The following is an 11,622-nucleotide window of genomic DNA, read 5'->3' on the forward strand; positions in this document are numbered from 1 at the left end:
GAGGTGAAATGACGTAATTAATTTATCCGATTATTCGTTATTTGTGGGCTGTAATGAAGTTAGACAGATGTACCCTCAGTGTACCAGTAGCCGCTCGTGTTCCAATAGCCGCTCACGAGTGTAGAAAACAAAGTTCCCTGCAAAAATACAATCTTTTCTCCACGGATATTCAAAATATGCGTGCCGAATTATACACGGATGGTACACTGGTACACTGACGGTACTAACACAGACAAACAGACATACCACTCAAATCGCAATCGTCGCACGATTTAACGGTCATTTTGAAAATGCAGTGTGGTTCGGACTGTGCTCGCATGTGTCATGGTGGCGCTGCTGTGCCTACACTACCTCTCAATTTTCGAGAGAAATGAGCGCGACGCCGATCAATGTTTACATAAAATGATTCAATGATGAACCTTCATTAATGTTTTATGAATGGATGACGCAACGGGGGAGTCGTCACCTGCTAAATTGTTACATCGAACCAAGGGAAACAACACCTGCAAGTGAATGCTTCGGATTGAGCATTATAGAGGGTGCTAGTGAGCTGCCAAACGATGATTTTGAAACAAATTTCTTCTAAGTAGTATGTCTGTTTGTCTGTGGTAGTATGTCTGTTTGTCTGTGCTATAGATTTCATAGACTCGCGGAGACATGGTTGAGGAATACGATTTTGGTGTGTTTTGCGGTGAATTTAGAGTGTACCGAGCGAATATGACGTCACGCAATCCATTGTCGATATTGAAATCGTGACGTCATGCTCGTTTGGCTACAGTTGTCTACGCCTCCGCGAGTCTATGGAATCTATAGTGTCTATAGTATTCAGCCTGTTGCGATCTAAATCGGCATACATTTATTTTTTACTAATAGGTTCTAATAGGTTCCGGGTCATTTGGCCGAATGCCGTTTGGCCGAAAAAGGATGATGAACTAAAGTGATCTTGCCACTGTTGCCTATATTAGTATAGCCCGAAAGAACAGCCTTTGATTCAGAGAAGGAAAAATCTGACAAAAATATTCCCAGTTTCAACGCCAACTAATCCCTTGATGGTAAAACTTGAAAGAATAGCCTATGATTAAAAGAAGGAAATATTTCTGATGATCATATTGGCAGCTAGAATGTTATCCAGAGTTTGCCCACGCCTCCAAATCCTTTTGATAATAATTCGGCCAAACGGCATTCGGCCACACGACCCTTTCGGCCAAATGGCTGGACACCGTCCTAATATAATATGATGATAACAGCTGTGAAAACCTTACATTTTGAATAAAAACTGGAAGAAAAAAATATTGTTCCTTAAAAAATCAGCTGCCACATGTCTATTTTGGCCAGGATGCTTCTAATTTGGTCATTCCCATAAGAAATACACGCAGGTCCGGATTTAAGGGGGGGCAAGTGCCCCGGGCCCCCGATTGAAGGGGCCCCCCAAGAATCCCGAAGCACTATATATATTTTGTTCAACGAACTTATATAACATGTAGTTGTCCTAGAGTAATGTAATTGGATTACCAAAAGTATCGAGATTATTTCATAATCTGAAATTTCTCTTGAGAATAAATCGAAATCCTAAACTTCATGATTTTTGGTGCACTAGCACTATTTTAAAATGGATTTAAAGTTTTCGTGGGATATTTTTTTTAATATGAGCTGCCATTCTAAAACCATAAAACTGTTTTGTCAATTTATTCATAAATGCAATACAATTTTGTCCACCCAGTAGAATAACTAGCCACAGAAGTCCAATGTCGCGACTATTCATGTGACTAACATCTAGTTTGCCATGCCCTTACAGCGTCAGCAGCGGTACTAGAAGTGTCAAGTTAAGTTTGTTTACCAAAACAAAAGGTCCTCTACAAGATGGCCTATTAAAAATAGTAAGTTATTGCCCTAAAGTTTTAAAAATAATTAAATGAGAAAAGTGACTACAGCGCCATTGGAGTTCTAGTGTATTTCTATTGTCCACCCAATTGAAATTAAAAAAAAAAACAACAACTAAACGATTCATTTGTTTCCCCAGAGAGGTATACAATATTCATCAATTGGATAAAAAGATGTTTCTTGTTAATTCTGGTGTACACGAGTTAATCTAAAACCTCTTGAAAGTTTTGTTGAGTTCTGTAGAACAATTGGCTTCTTTAGCGATGTTGAGATAATCCCATATTCTGAATCTCCATGCCAAACTGAGCCGAAATCCAAATTTTCATGAATTTCGGTGCCCGGGAACGTATTTAAAAATCAGTTTGAAATTTGTATGGGAGTGATTTGACGAATCACTCCTCGTCGCATTTTGTACTGGGTGGAGCTGTCAAACAGTTGCCCAGCTGTCAAAAGGTGGTTTTGAAAAATCTTTTTGAAATTAATTTTAGGTACCAAAGTAAAGTTCTAAAAATCTGAAAAAAATCATAGTGGCTCAGAAAAGGGTGCTCTTTCGTATGAAATCAAAAAATCAATATTTTTTTTTCTTAATTTAAAACCCCAATTTAAAACGTTTCTTAACAAAACCAAACATTACATTTTTCAGAGTAAATTAAACGTTATTTGTGCATCAAGAGAAATGTCATTTCATTGATAGTTTAACAATTCAATCACTTGACAATGATTGTGCATGCTTCTGTTGATTATACGATTATATTCTGAAAACACCTGCTCAATACCCATCTGCCTCAGTCAAGGATGGGAACACTCACTTGCAGAGAGTTACACTCACTTATTGTTTTCTCAGCTCAGAAGCGTGCAATCAAGAAATGATGTATGGACGACTTTTGCCTTGTGGTTTTGTCTAAAAGTTTGCCGAATAGAGTAGGGGTCGCACACGCATATCAAAGTCGTGAAGGAGCTGCGAAGGCAACTCTCCACGAGGTGAATGTAAATTACACTCACCTCGTGGAGAGTCGCTTTCACAATCTTTCACAGCTCTGTCACGACTTTGATATGCGTGTGCGACACCTACTCTATGTTGTGAATGCAACTGCTGTGCGCCACTCTATTCGTCAAAAGATCTCTATGCTGTCAAAAGGTGACAGCACTGCTAACAGGCGGAAGCGACGACGACGACCAAGACGACGACGCTTGCGCGTGGCGCCATTTTATATCAAAATTGTGTGAGACGTTTTACTGTACGGATCGTTACGTTAATTAAATTATCTTTTCTCGTTTGTGAACTAAAACTTGTCTTTCAATTCCTCTGCAAATCTCAAATCCAAGAGGTTATTGGCCCAGAGAGTCGCGGGAAGATCAAGTTTTTGCGGTTCGGTAGTGGAAAAGTGAATTTTGGGAAATTAACGTCGGTAGTCGGTCGGTAGTAAACGCGATCGTGCTTGTTCGGAAACAAGATGGCGGAGTCACACGTCTCGATCGAAAAGCTGAGTGATCAGAACTATACGATATGGAAGTTCAAGATGCAGCTGCTGTTGTCGCGTGAAAAAGTGCTGAAGGTCGTCACGGAAGCAGCGCCGACGGCCCCTGATGCCGCGTGGCTCGCGAATGACGAGAAGGCGAGGGCTCTGATCGGTCTGGCATTGGACGACAGCCAGCTCATTCACGTGATGCAGACAGAAACATCGAAGGAGATGTAGGACGCTCTGAAAGGGTACCACGAGCGTTCGTCCCTTTCGAGCAAAATACACGTGATGCGCCAGATGTTTGCCACCAAGATGCCGGAGGGGGGAAACATCGGAGAACACCTCAAGCAGCTGACGTCATTACGGCTGCGGTTGATTGCGCTTGGGGAGGAGATGAAGGATCCGTCTTCCGTCGCCTTGATGCTGTCGAGTTTGCCAAAATCGTTCGACGGTTTGATCGTGGCCCTTGAAAGTCGGCCGGACGCGGACCTAACGGTTGACTTCGTCAAGGGAAAGCTGCTGGACGAAGGCCGGCGGCGCGCGCAAGAAGGGGTGGAAGAAGAAAAGGCGCTGGTGTCTAGTGGACTCGGTGAAAAGAGTCGAAGCAAAAGTGACAATAAAAGTGAGAAGAAGAGAGTGAAGCTGTGCCACTACTGTAAGAAGGAGGGACATTTCCGGAAAGACTGCAGGAAGTGGGCAGCGGACAAAAAGAACAAAGAAAATAGTGAGAACGCAAACATTGCCGCGGAGGCGGAAGAAAGTGTGGATTTGTGTCTGTTCGTCGGGAAAGCGGATGAAGGCGGGTTGTGGTATTTTGATTCCGGTGCCACTTCCCACATGACAAACGACGCGTCGATCCTGAAGCAGCTGGACAAATCGAAGCACTCGTCAATCTCGTTGGCTGATGGCCAATGCATCAAGTCGGCCGGTGTAGGAAGCAGCAGGCTTGTGACCGTGAATGGAGATGGAGGTCGCATGAACGTTTCGCTGGACAACGTGTACCACGTACCATCGCTCGCAACCAATCTTCTATCGGTGAGTAAAATAACTGATTTGGGGTTTGAAGTTGCATTCGATAAGCATGGATGCAGAGTCCTGAAAGGCGAAAAAGTGCTTTTAGTAGGAGAACGTTGTAATATTTTTAAGAAAATCACTCAACTTTGATGGTAGAACTTTTATTTAGCGCAACCCTCTTCGTGTGATGTACACATATCGACTGACGCAGTTCCTAACTAGCTGTACATGAGAGGCCCTACGATAATGCACGTATGTGTGTTAGTAAAGAGCTACACTGAAGGAAAACATCATCTTTATTACACGCATTTTTCTTTGTTGAATTTCGAAAGTCTAACACGAAAGATGAAACAAATCAATGTGGAATTCAGTATTGCCATTCACCATAGCGATCTGGGGGAACAATCATTCGTCCACTACGAGTAGACAAGGGAGGATGACTTGGTAGATCAGACGACTGACTAGAGAAAGAATAGAACGAATTAGAATCTGATTCAGGCTCACTAAACCCCAAAAAGTCGGACTCACTAGTATCGCTGTGGTATTCACTGTTATCAACGGGTGGATACGAAACATTTGGCAAACCGTGATCAAGGCTGTTTCTCGTCACTGCTCTAAGAGGACTTTTAGGTGGACTTACAACCCTTTTCAGCTGTGAATCTGGTGTTTGAACTGGAGCATGATCTTCCAATGACACATATTCTGGATGCGCGGCAGTGTTTGTAGTCGATGACAGGAAACGCCGATTTCGGTGGAAATGATTGCCGAAGCTATCCTTGACAACAAATGACCGATCATTCACTTTCCGTACCACAGTGCCATAACACCAATCTTTGGAGTTTTTCCTAAACATTACTGTTTGCCCTTCATTCAACGGAGTTAGTGGCTTTGCGTGTCTGTCATAATAGGCTTTCTGTGTTTCACGCTTCAGCTCGTGCCTCAAACGAATGCGCGAGTCATCCTGATTTGATTTCATCAGCAATGCTTCGTCTATTGGCATGCGTGTCTTTACTTGCCTTCCAAAAAAGAGTTGACTAGGAGACATACGCATGCTGGCCACTGGAGTCGTGTTGTACTGTAGGATATGATACTGGTACTGTTCTACTTCTCCAAGTTCATAGCATCGTTTGAGGATATTCTTCGCAATTGCCACCGCCTTTTCTGCCAAACCGTTACTCTGCGGGTAGCGGGGACTGGAGAACTGCAGACAGATATTATTTCGGTTCGCGTATCTGTCGCATTCAAGGGAATTGAAAGGAACGTTGTCACTCCGTATCTCTGTGGGATATCCGTAACAGTTGAAGAACTTATCAAAAAGCCGACACACACTACTCATTGTCTTGTCATGTAGTCTATCGCAACAGATGAAACCAGAATAAGAGTCAATAATTACCAGCCAATCATGTCCGCCATACTCGAAGATGTCAGTTGACACTTTTTGAAACGGATAATCGGGTATCGAATCTTGTACAAGAGGTTCTTTTTGGTTGTTCCTTTTGAATTTTTCACAGATCATGCACTGGGAAACCATTTCCTTCAAATCATTCGTCATGCAAGGCCAGAAGAATTGCATTCTTGCTCTTGCGAGAGTCTTCTCAATTCCTAGATGAGGAACATGCAACCACTTACAAATAGTACTCTGTAGTTCAGTTGGGACAACCAGCTTATGATCTTTGAACAGTAGAGAATTCTCGTAGTGCAGCTCGTGGCGGTATTTGTAAAAGAGTTGACTGAAATCATCCAACGCATGGTAGGAAGGCCAACCGCATTGAACGTACTTCACGATGCGCATAAACCTTTCGTCCCGATTGAGCGTATCCACGTAATGTTCATAGTTCTCCTTAGACATGCAAGCACGTTTCGTCAAGGTGTGCACCATTCCTTCCAGCTCACGATCAGTTTGATCCTTGGTCTGATCCGTCGTTGGCAGTGGTGCACGAGAAAGACAATCTGCAACTAGAACACTTTTACCAGGAACATAAACCAAAGATAAGCCCGGATACTTCAGCAAAGCCAAAAACATTCGTTGCAGCCTAGGAGTCACATCATCAATGTCGCGCTTTATGAGATTCTCCAGGGGCTTATGGTCTGACTCGACCATGAATTCTCGTCCATACAGGAAGTTATGAAATCGAGAGCACGCGAAGACAACGGCAAGTAACTCTTTTTCTATTTGGGCCCATTTTTGTTCACTTGGAGACAGGGTACGAGAAGCAAATGCAACTGGACCATTTTCTTGGAGAAGAACACACCCAAGTCCGTCCTTCGAACTGTCTGTTTGTACTTTGCATGGTTTGCAGGGATCGAAAATTGCTAGAACCGGCGCTTTCCCCAATGAACTACAAAGATCTTTGAATTGCTCATCATGCTGTTCCGTCCATTTCCATTCCACTCCATTATGAGTAAGATTGCGAAGCTGGGAAGTGCGCTTGGATAAATTGGGAATAAATTTCGCCAGGTATTTGAGCAGCCCAAGAAGTCGTGACACGTCGGTTACGTTGTTTGGTTTAGGCATCTCGGTGACAGCACGGACATCTTTATCCAAGGGACAGATTTTACCTTCGCCAATAGTGTGACCCATGAAACTCACACTTGGTTGCCGAAACTGTAACTTATCGCAGTTAAACTTTACATTATTCTCACGAGCTCTCAAAATAACTTGCAATAGAATACGGTCATGATCATCTTCATCAACTCCTGCGATTGCCATATCGTCAAAGTATATCTCAACACCCTGAATGTCACCAAAAATTTGGACCATCCTACGTTGGAACATCTCAGGCGCAGAATTCAAGCCGAAAGGTACTCTGTTCCAACGATAACGCCCGAAAGGTGTCATGAAAGTCGTCAAATCGGAGCTTTGCGAATCCAATTTCATTTGCCAAAACCCGCTGCTTAGGTCCAATACGCTAAACACACGCTTACCGGACAAACGACTAAAAAGGTCCTCCTGTGTAGGAATCAGAAAATGTTCACGTTTGATGCAGGAATTGAGCGGTTTGGGATCCAAGCAAATGCGTAACTTTCCGTTTGGTTTCTCAACAACTTGCATATTGCTCACCCAGTCTGTTGGGTAGTCGACAGGGGATATCACTTTTTGCTCAACCATGTGGTCCAACTCTTCTTTAACCCGGTCATGAAGCGCAAGAGGAATCCGTTTCTTATAATGCAAAGTGGGAACAGAATCAGGTTTGAGAACAATAGTACACGTCCCTGGAAACTCCCCAAGACCCTCGAAAAGATCACGATATTGATTCACAAACTCTTTCTTTGTAGTTGGAATACTCAGAGCATGACGAACATCGCACAACCTTTTTATCAGCCCAAATTCACTGCATGTTTTCAATCCAAGAAGAGGTTCGAAACCATCATCAACAATTAGGAACTCGGCAGAATGAGACACACTGCTTGTGGGATCAACGCATTCTAGTTCTGTTTTACCATGGATGTTTATTTTATTTGAACTGTAATCGAACACGGGACCATCAACAAAGTTTGTAATGGGAACATCGACTTTCTTAAAGATACTCAATGGAATGCAATTCACGTCTGAACCGGTGTCCAATTTAAACTCAACAGACTGCTCATTGATTCGATAAACTTTCTTCCACCTCTGAGCTCGACCAATCTCTTGAACGTTAGAAATTATTCTGCAAGAATCAATTTCGGAGTCATATTTCACACTACGTGCATTATAGACCTTTTCTCTCTTACCTGCGTCAGTCCAATTCACTGATTGTACGGATTTCTTCCATCCTCCGGTTGGGGTCGCCTGGTTGACCCGGTTCCCCGATCCTCCATCTCTGGTCGCTTGGTTGGCCCGGATATCGGCATCCTTCAGAGGGGTCGCCCGGTTGACCCGACTTCGATTTCCATCGTCCTTCATACGGCAGCATGACTTAAAGTGTCCAACTTCACCACAGATGTGGCACACGGCCTTAGCAGCTGGGCAATTTCTACGGTGGTTCCGATGATAAAACTTCCCACAGTTGTAGCAAGTATTGCGGGAGAGCGAATCGACTTCATCCTGTGTTTTTGTTTCGTTAGGCTTGTGCTCCACTGTCTTCACTTCCAATGGTCCTGCTTTTCGATCGAGTAGTTGTCTATTTTCTGCCGCCGCCTCAAAAATCTTGCAGGTTTCAATGACATTTGGCAGTGGATCATCCTTCCCATCGAGCAGCTTCAACTGTAACTTCTTGTCTTGCACACCAATGATTATTCTGTCCCTGATCATTCGGTCAGAGTACGACAACTGACAGCCGGAGCACTTGAAATCGCAATATTGCACCTGTGTGCGTAACTCCGTCTCAAAATCGCCGAAAGACTGTTTCTCTTTTTGTGCAATCAAGTTAAACTTGAACGCCTCCATTGCCACATTCTTGCGTGGCAAACAGTAGTTGTCGAACGCCAGAATCACCTCCGTTAGTGTGCGTGTACGGTTTTGGTTGTCGTCCACGCCGTTACCAACACCACCACCACCAGCAGCATTATCAACGTCATCATCCGCACCATCAGCAGCTGCCGCCGGCTCACGTCCGAACATGTTCTCCACGCTTCCATCATTTGGGTACAAAGAATTGTAAATCTCCACCCCGCGCGGCCCAACGAGCCACAAAAACGTAGCGATCTTGTTTTCTTCACTTTCTCCAATTTTGTTGTTCGCTCTCAGATAAATGGCGAACGCTTGCTTCCAGCGGGGCCATTCCTTTGCGAGATTTGCTGTATCGAGAGGCTGTGGCAAACGCATGTCGAATCCAGACGCCATTTCTGACCGCAACGCACGTAAATTCTCCTCCGCTTCAATCACTTTCTTCAATTTTCAATCTTCGGAAGCACAACACTACGGTAGGCATTCGTTGCACTTCTGACACCATGTAATATTTTTAAGAAAATCACTCAACTTTGATGGTAGAACTTTTATTTAGCGCAACCCTCTTCGTGTGATGTACACATATCGACTGACGCAGTTCCTAACTAGCTGTACATGAGAGGCCCTACGATAATGCACGTATGTGTGTTAGTAAAGAGCTACACTGAAGGAAAACATCATCTTTATTACAAACGTAAAGGTGGGCTCTATCACCTGAAGCGATTTCCGGAGAAAGTGATGCTAGCGAACTCTAATCACGGAGTCTCCTGCCTACACCTGTGGCATCGTCGACTTGGGCATCGTGACACGGAAGCGGTGCAGAAGATTCTTCGAAACGATCTGGGGAGCGGCTTGAAGGTGGATCAGTGCAACGTGAAATCCGTTTGTGGCCCCTGCTGCGAGGGCAAGCTGAGCCGAGAATCGTTCCCAAAAGTGTCAGGTTCGAGAGCATCTGCCGTGGGTGACCTGGTGCACACGGACTTGGGCGGTCCCATGGAGGAACCAACGGCGCGCGGCAGTCGATTCTTCATGACGATGGTGGATGATTACAGCCGTTACACGGTTGTCTACCTGTTGCATGCGAAGTCGGAGGCCGAGGACCGAGTTCGAGAGTACTGCGCCATGATGAGGAACCAGTTTGGGCGATATCCGAAGGTCATTCGATCGGATGCAGAAGTTTTTTGCAGATCACGGGATAGTTCATCAGCGGACGGCTCCGTACTCCCCGCAGCAGAATGGGGTGGCCGGACGAAAAAATCGGTACCTCGTTGAAATGACGCAATGCCTGCTGGCGGATTCGAAACTGGAGAAGGTGTTCTGGGGCGAGGCGATTTCGACTGCAAATTACCTGCAGAATCGCTTGCCATCGTCGTCTGTGGAGTCCACGCCTTACGAGTTGTGGTATCGGAAGAAGCCGGCGTATGATCATCTTCGAGTCTTCGGGTCGAAAGCATTCGTCCACATCCCGAAGGAGAAGCGGCGAAAGCTGGACAATAAGGCGGAAAAGCTCGTGTTCGTTGGTTACGCGGAGGGGCAGAAAGCCTATCGCTTCGTGAACCTGAAAACGCCCGAATAAAAAATACAGTAGAAAAACCGAATGTTGTATTGTAACAGTACTATTTAGAACCATATTGTTACAATAAACACCACTGTAAAAATAAAAAATACAAAAACAATAAGATGTAATGTTAGACACCATACAGTGAATTGTTAATGAGATTTTTACAATATACTATACGGGTTGTTAAGTATCGTAACAATATAAAAAAAATATTTTTCTCCATATATATTTTTTTACAGAACCGTACATTTTATTGTAAATGAATAGGACGCAATCAGTGAAGTACTAGATTGAAAGTAGTGAGCTGGATTTTTGTATGGTGAGATGATCAGTTCTCCATTTCTGCAATGAAATGGTGCAAACAGCATGGGTTAAGTGGTTTCTTGCCTAATTTAATGCTGTTTGAGCGAAAGTTTGGATAACTGTGTTGTTGAAGTTGCAAGAAATAAATAATACAACAACACAGTTATCCAAACTTTTGCTCAAATAGCATCAAATTAGTCAAGAAATCATATAACCCACGCTGTTTGCACCATTTCATTGCAGAAATGGAGAACTGATCATCTCACCATACAAAAATCCAGCTCACTACTTTCAATCTAGTACTCCACTGATTGCTTCCTATTGTTCGAAATACTGATACGTGGGCTTTAATATACAGTAGACGTTCGATAAGTGCAACATGTTTACGTTTCAGTTATCGAATGAAATTCGCTAACTGCAACGACTGACAGCCGTCAAACAGTTGTCAATTGCTGTTGGACGCAGCCAGAATGCATTCGAAAACATCGCAATGCAGCTGTAGTGCATCTGAAAAACATCGCAACTCTGTTGACGTTTCGTTTTTGACAGATAGCGGTGCGATAACTGCAAAATTGTTGCACTTAGCGGACTTGCAGTTAAAAAGCATTGCAGTTAAACCGTTTGCACCGACCGAACGTTTACTGTACCGTACATTGTATGGTACACGTATGGTTCCAAACAATAAAATGTACCGTAAATATATTGTTTTTAATTGTAATTTCACTACTGGTTATAAATTTAATCATGGTTTTGGAATGGTTCTCTTTTGTTATGTTGTATTGTTTTACATTAGATAAACCATATAATGTTATATTATCTCGTCATGTTCCTTCGATAATGGCAGTTCTGACCAAACTAACCTAAACTCGTCTAAGTCTGAGTAGCCTCTGGTTGCATTAACAGTTGAAGCTTAAGCTCCCATGTCCCACCAGCCAGATAACCGGGTTTTGAAAACTAAGCATTATTTGTGGCAACACTTTGAGCGGCATGATGGAACTATGCCTAGCGCGCTAAGTGTTATTAGACCACTA

Source organism: Aedes albopictus, chromosome 3 (assembly GCF_035046485.1).
Source record: "Aedes albopictus strain Foshan chromosome 3, AalbF5, whole genome shotgun sequence".
Lineage (NCBI taxonomy): Eukaryota > Metazoa > Arthropoda > Insecta > Diptera > Culicidae > Aedes > Aedes albopictus.